This window comes from Amia ocellicauda, chromosome 1 (assembly GCF_036373705.1).
Source record: "Amia ocellicauda isolate fAmiCal2 chromosome 1, fAmiCal2.hap1, whole genome shotgun sequence".
NCBI lineage: Eukaryota > Metazoa > Chordata > Actinopteri > Amiiformes > Amiidae > Amia > Amia ocellicauda.
Genome location: NC_089850.1, coordinates 4,693,146 through 4,700,789, shown reverse-complemented (window position 1 = coordinate 4,700,789; position 7,644 = coordinate 4,693,146). Strand labels below are relative to the sequence as shown.

Here is a 7,644-nt window from a genome sequence, read left to right as displayed (position 1 = left end):
AAGTGTTAATATAAACTTTGTTGATTAAATATTGCTTAGTACTTATAGCATCATTCACACTGCTAGTGATGTACAAACTATGTTCAATTACAAACCAACCATGTTCACTGTTTCCAGCAATAACTTGATTTAAATACCTAATCTTAGACAGCTGAAATTCTGGCAGTATGCCAAACATGATTCTGAAAGGATTTCAAGATTTCAGACTTTCCATTTCTGTAACTCCAAGCTTTCATAATTTCCTTAGACGGTTATCAATGATTGGTCCCCCAGTGAACTTCCCTTTCCATTTCACATAAGGGATTTTATCAATATTAGTTCATACCCTAAAAAATATCATTCCAAGACAACTTTCCAAACAGAAACAACTCAATGTTGTTCTTGTAAAAACAGTTGTTTTCCAAAAGGATAGAAGCACACAGGGAAGGACACTGAATAAAGATCAACTCACAAAGTAAGTGCAACACTTTCATTTTACATTGTATTAATTGTATTTTTGTATGTGTGATATACCTAAACTGGCAAAAGACAAATGAACAATATTTTTTCATTCTAAGCTAGTGTAATATTTGATTTTCATAAAGAAGCTGGAAATACATTGAACATGACCTGTCAGGTTTGGAACTACTTTTGAATGTGTTTACCTCACAGTATATAACCTAATAAGGAAGTCAGAATAAGTTATGCTTATGGTTATCAATTTTGATGTACATAAAATAGTCTCAATCATTACACTTGTAGTCATGCTGATTAGTAAAGCAAATTATTCTGATATGAAAAAAATACTTATTTATTAGTTTATTGTAATTATAGTCCAAATCATAAGTTTGCACTTTTCAGTTACCATTTCAGTTAACACAAAAAGCGGTTCAAACTTGTTGTACATAATCATACATTAAAATATAAATGTAATGCTTAGTAGTATTGCAATTTACAACTTTTCCTGAATATACATGTGTTTATCTGCTTAAGCCTTTGTGTGTGTGCTTTTATATATATATATATATATATATATATACACTCACCTAAAGGATTATTAGGAACACCTTTTCAATTTCTCATTAATGCAATTATCTAACCAACCAATCACATGGCAGTTGCTTCAATGCATTTAGGGGTGTGGTCCTGGTCAAGACAATCTCCTGAACTCCAAACTGAATGTCTGAATGGGAAAGAAAGGTGATTTAAGCAATTTTGAGCGTGGCATGGTTGTTGGTGCCAGACGGGCCGGTCTGAGTATTTCACAATCTGCTCAGTTACTGGGATTTTCACGCACAACCATTTCTAGGGTTTACAAAGAATGGTGTGAAAAGGGAAAAACATCCAGTATGCGGCAGTCCTGTGGGCGAAAATGCCTTGTTGATGCTAGAGGTCAGAGGAGAATGGGCCGACTGATTCAAGCTGATAGAAGAGCAACTTTGACTGAAATAACTACTCGTTACAACCGAGGTATGCAGCAAAGCATTTGTGAAGCCACAACACGTACAACCTTGAGGTGGATGGGCTACAACAGCAGAAGACCCCACCGGGTACCACTCATCTCCACTACAAATAGGAAAAAGAGGCTACAATTTGCACAAGCTCACCAAAATTGGACAGTTGAAGACTGGAAAAATGTTGCCTGGTCTGATGAGTCTCGATTTCTGTTGAGATATTCAGATGGTAGAGTCAGAATTTGGCGTAAACAGAATGAGAACATGGATCCATCATGCCTTGTTACCACTGTGCAGGCTGGTGGTGGTACTTTACTGTATATATTTGAATAGAGAGATGCCCTGGAATCTTTTTTTAAGATTCAACTATGTTTATATAATGAAATGTTCATCTTTCCTATGTACCTACTGAAGTGTAATACATTTAAGCTTTATCGTAATACTTGCTGACACATATTAAAATGACTACATGACTGTACTGTACTCAGCTACTAAAATTGGTAGTTTTGGACAATATACCCATATTTTAATAATTATTATTTAATTATTATTATTTAATTATCCATTGTAGTTTCAGAAATTGAGTGAAGATCCTTACTGGCACGTTGTCCGCTTTCCTGATCCCAGCAAAGACCGAGCCATAAATCCCTGTCCCTGTCAGCTCCCCCTTCTCATAGAGAACTTGTCTGAAACAGAAATATGTGGCTGTGGATTTAAGAGCTAGACATTGATTATGTCACACACTTGTATAGTTTTATAGTTTGTTTCTTAATTAATCTTTACAGCTTCTATTAATAAACACCTAAAGCATTGCAGGGAACAGTACAGGTCTTTAAGGAAACATTTAGGTCTTGTTGTGTAAAATGTTGATAATGAATATGATCACACTCAGCAGTGGGGAAATTGGCCTTTTTTAAGTACAAGGTCTTTGAGAAGTAAATGTCCTGTCAAGGAGTCTCTTATTTTGAAATGCCTAGTTTTGCTGAATATTTACAGCCCAATGCAATGGTAGTTATAATGAAGTGATGAAGAGATCATGCTGCCTGGAGCCGTGCCCTCCCAGCTGTAGAGCTGCACACCTTGGATATAAGCAGCTCCTGAAATGCTGGATTCTGTTTGAGAGGCAATTCCTGGATTTGGAAATTGGTTCTTTTGCCGGGATGTGCATATGTGCTAAATATTGAGCATGACTGTCTCTAACCCTCACAGTCTGGTCCCAGCTCCCCGCTGAGCTCACCTTTGGATTTGTGCTGCTCACCCTGGCCAGAGGGTTCGTTCTCAGTGTGAAGATCACGTCCAGAGGCAGGTCTTTCCAGTTTAGCTTTTTTTATCAGCCTCTCCTCCGTGCTCACAGCAGGGCTGCTGTCACTTATTGACCACACCTCTGGCCTGTGCCTGATCACTATTTTAATAAATGATCGTGTTTTTTTACTATTTCGTGGACAGTAGGTTATAATAATACAGTGCTTGTAATACTATCATGTACACCCATCTCAATAACACCACGTCTGGATGATTGCTATTTCGATTAAATTAGAACTATATGAAATGTATTTATTTAACTTGTTTATGCATGTATTTCTCCGCGGAGGAAACTGAATTACTGGGGAGAGAAAGTGCCGTAATGAGCCTTTTGTGCTCCGGCGAAGGACTAAACGCGTACAGAGGCAGGAAAATCTGCTTCACTGCCGCTCAGTGTTGGAGCAAACTGCTGCAGGGTCCCATTAGGACAGGGGCAGATGGGGCAGATGGGGCAGATCTGGGGGGTTTATTGGTGTGCGGGTGTGGTGTGTTGTCATGGGGAGCAGAATGCAAAGCCGCCCGAGCGCACTGCCCTCTACAGGACTGAGCTCAGAACTGCGTGCGTGTGATTCACCCCAAACCTTATTATTGCTCGCATATTACGAGCATAATAAATACGTACATTAATACACATCGACTCTAGAGGTCCGAGTATCGATACAACATCGTGAACAATAGTCTTGCCATTTTACATCGAATTGTTGTATCGGCGCAGCACTAATTTGAACACATACAAGCTCAGACCACATTGGAAATCCATAAAGACAACACGTACAGCTGTCCTCACCTGTAACTAAGTTTGATGAGACCGGGATTTCCATCGTTATGATCAGAATAAGCACAATCACAAGCTTCAATGTCCGCAGTCCAAGTGTTATAACATTATGTTTCAAATGCCGAGCCCATGACGTCATGCTTCTGATGTCATAGTAGCAGTATTAGATGCAGCAGAATGTTGTGTAATTGATATCTCTGGCAGGAGTAACTTATACCAGCCATCCATTTCAATGGGAAGATAGATTCCAAGTTAGCCTGGGGGTGAGGAGACTAACTTTTCAGATTAAGTTTTAATCAGTCTTCATTTTTATGCAGCTGAGTAACTTGCATTATACTAGTCGAACTGTCAAATTAAGACTAGTCTAATGGTTTAGTTTTATGCAACTGGACCCAGATCATTAATATAGATTAGAAAAAGCAAAGGCCCTAACATTGATCCCTGTGGAACTCCACTAAACACCTCACTCCCGTTAGAAGCAACTCCTCTTATCAACACCCTCTGTTCCCAATAGATCAACTAGTTCATAATCCATCTACTTCCATTACACTAAATGCAGGGTATTATACATCATTAAGTGAAAGGTTAAAACCAAAACCATTAAAACAATATAAAACACACTTGATAAACTGACAATTACAAGTGTTTTTTGTGGTTTGCACATTTTATTTAATGAAAACACCCCATTAACACCCAGGAAGTATAACAATTCTCATACATGAGGTTATTGAGCGCTCTTATATTAAGCATATTTTCAGTTTCTCTTTGTAAATCAATGAATTGCTACATTTGGATTGTAATACATTTCCAAATCAAAAAACTAGTTCTGCACATTTTAGGAATCCCATTTGTTCTCCCAAGCTTCAGCACATCTCCACACTCTAAATATCACATTGACCATCTGGAGCAGAGGTTTTGCCTCCACTGGTTCCTGTCAGTGTTATTATCACACCTTACAGCCACAATTCACCTGTTCATCATCACCAGAATACTAACCATGCAATCATTATTTATTAGCATATACCCTTGTCCAGGGCAACTTACAAAATATAAGCACAACACAAAGTGCAATAAAACATTTTACAAATTTACACAAGTGTATGGGAGATATACAGTAAACAATATATAAGGTCTTGCATCCTAGAATGTAAAAGCTGGTAAGTGGAGACAAGATGTTAAGTCAAAGTTAAGAGCGAAGGGAAAGGGAGCATAGGGGATATCAAAAACAATTAATGCAACTATGACAAAAGGGGGGGAACAATTGCCACAGTCACAGGACCATGCCACCCCTATTTTGTTCCAGTGAGGAGGGGGGTCTTACTACTCCCCCCCTCCGCTCTCCCCACGCAGGCTTTAGCCAGATCCCAATGTACACACCACAGAGTAAATATTTGGAATTACAACAAGTTTATTACGATGGTTGCCAGGTGGGGCACGAAGTCCGCCGGCCTAGAGGCCCCATTACCCATAGGAAATGTTTAGATAGGCAAAATAAAATGCGAACTAATCAAGAAAATCCACAATAAAACTATGCTAAAAATAAAGTCGGTCTCGGCCCCCCAAAGTCAGTCCCGGAATGAATGTGTAAATCTGCTGCAAGGAGTCTTCGTCACAAGTGTCCATTCAAGTTCATGGCCAGTGGATTCCTAGGAGGCTTTGCAGTACGGGGTCCCCCTCCTACTGCGTCAGCCCCTGGACCAGGCTCTGCAGTGCCACCAATCCTAGGCAGGGAGAGGGGAACAAGGAAAGGACATTCAGAGGGGACGCGTCATTGAGGCCAGGTGGACACACACACACACACACACACTTATGTTCCACTTCACGTCCCTCCGCTATCCTTTTCCCCAGCATGTCTCTCCACAGGTGCACTGCTTTCCATCTCAGGCCCAGCTGACCACCGGGGAACAGGCTCTACCAGCCCCGTCAGATAAGTAGGAAAAATAGGAAAGCAATCCAGCATCTATTCTCAAGTTAACTTTCCTTTTCTCCTCAAGATACCACACTCATGTTATGCAGAGGCAGCCAGGAAGGCTGCACAACACTCATCAGCCAAAACTCATTCAAAACCAAGGAGAGTTTTCCCATAAGACATCAGAGTACTTATCCTGCCATGAACAATTCTGTTCCTCAAGGCTGTCTTCTAGTCTTGTTCTCTATTGTCACACACACACCACACCACACCACACCCCCCCCCCCTGCACTTAAACCCCTGTTTGTCCTTCATTCACTGCTAAGTCTTATCTTCTTCATTGCAGCATTTCTAAGCATTACCTCTGGCTATTTACTTTCCTGTGTTCCTGACCTCCTGCCTTTGCTTTTCGACCACCCCTTTTGGATTGCCTGTTTCAGCCTGTTTGCCCCATCTATTGACCCCTGGACTGTCTTTGAACCTCATCTCTCAGATTTCCCCTCTGTATTGTTAGCCCTGCTTCCTCTCTCGGTGAGCTTGCACTTGGGTCCACCTCTGCTGTCCTCTGGGACATTACACTTTTTACACATTCTGTTGATCAACACCTTACTGAGACACTTTATGTTGTTTTTTCCTTTAATTTGTCACTTGTTTGTAGTGCCAGAAGGTTAACTCCTCTCCACTCTCCCTCCTCCAGAGCCCACTCCTTCTCATCCATGGTCCCTAAGTGGTGGAACGATCTGCCCACTGAAGTCAAAACAGCAGAGTCCTTGACCTCATTCCAGCGCTTACTCAAGACGCATCTCTTCTGACAGCACTTGTAATATTAGTCCTCTATCCCTGCTAGATAGCACTTCAGGTTATTATGCTCCTCGCGTTCTTGATTGTTTTCCTCCTTGCTCCCTTTCCCGTAGCCCTAGCCTGTAACCCTACATCTTGACAGCACTTAGCTTTCACCGTCCAGGATGTAGGACCTCAATTACTGTACTTGTGTAAATTGTAAATTGGAATCTGTAAAATGTATTTTGAATTGTTATGTTTTAGTTGAACTTGTAATGATTGATGCCTTGTACTTCTCTGTATTTTTGCACTTATGTTGTAAGTCGCCCTGGATAAGGGCATCTGCCAAGAAATAATAATAATAATAATAATAATAATAATAATAATAATAATAATAATAATAATAATAATAACATAATAATAGTTAATTAAAAAAACAGCTGTTTAATTGCAATTAACCTGAAATACACCACTGTTAATCGTCTGTTAGCAATTTACTTATTTTACCTTGGAACCCACAATAAACTGACCAGTTCTCTTGCACATTCTTTTAATGCAGGCATAAAGATACAACAGCATTACCATTAAGAGTGGGCCAAACTACCTGTTAAAAGGTGCAGACATCTCATTGAGAGCTACAGAAAATATTTGATTGCAGTGATTGCCTCTAAAGGTTGTGCAACAAAATATTAGGTTGAGGGTCCCATCATTTTTGTCCTTGCCATTTTCATTTGTTTTATTATTTACAATATTATGTTGAAAAACAAAAGCAAAGTCTGATTTCTACTAAATATGGAATAAACAATGGTGGATGTCAATTACTTTTGTCAGTTTCAAGTTATTTCCGAGGAAATTGTGCATTCTTCGTTTTTTGTGGGGGGGTACCAAGAAATTTGAGCATGTCTGTATGTATATATATGTATATCCTAAAATACGGGACACCTCAAATGAGAAGCTGTCATTTTGTTTTCTGATTTAGAAACCAAATCACCTAAAAGACAAATTGCATTATTGTGAAAGCTGGGGAAGGATGTTGAAAAAGGTGCAGCTTGTGTTTGGTCACCAGAAGCAGGGTGTTCAATTTGTGCAGTTGGTCACTAGAACCATTTTCCTGTAGATTAAGATGGGTCTCCCATATCTTGGGACAAGAAAAGCAGCTTGAAAAGTGAGTGAACAAGAGCAGGGGGCAGAACATGTGCACTTGCCCTTTAAATTTCATTTTGTTGATGTTTTTGTTTTTTGTTTTTTTGCTGTTCACACATTTGGCAGCACAACTTATTGGCCAGGCAGCCCTGAATTTAATCTCATCTCTCTTCCAAAACACAGTGACACGGATAAGTCAAACACATCCACAAATTAACCATGTCATGCCTGCAAACTGTATGATTTCATTAGTCTTCAAAAGACAGGGGTAAGCAGAGTTTGAAAATGTCTTGGTATGAGAG

The 7,644-nt window shown here is 39.7% G+C and overlaps 1 long non-coding RNA gene across 1 annotated transcript; it reads left to right on the top strand.

Annotated features, from left to right (window-relative positions):
* The first annotated feature begins 308 nt into the window (after nt 1–308).
* LOC136750907 (uncharacterized) lies at nt 309–7,017 on the top strand. Its single transcript, XR_010816973.1, has 2 exons — nt 309–454; nt 6,117–7,017. It is a non-coding gene; the product is annotated as an uncharacterized LOC136750907 (long non-coding RNA).
* Nucleotides 7,018–7,644: the final 627 nt, after the last annotated feature.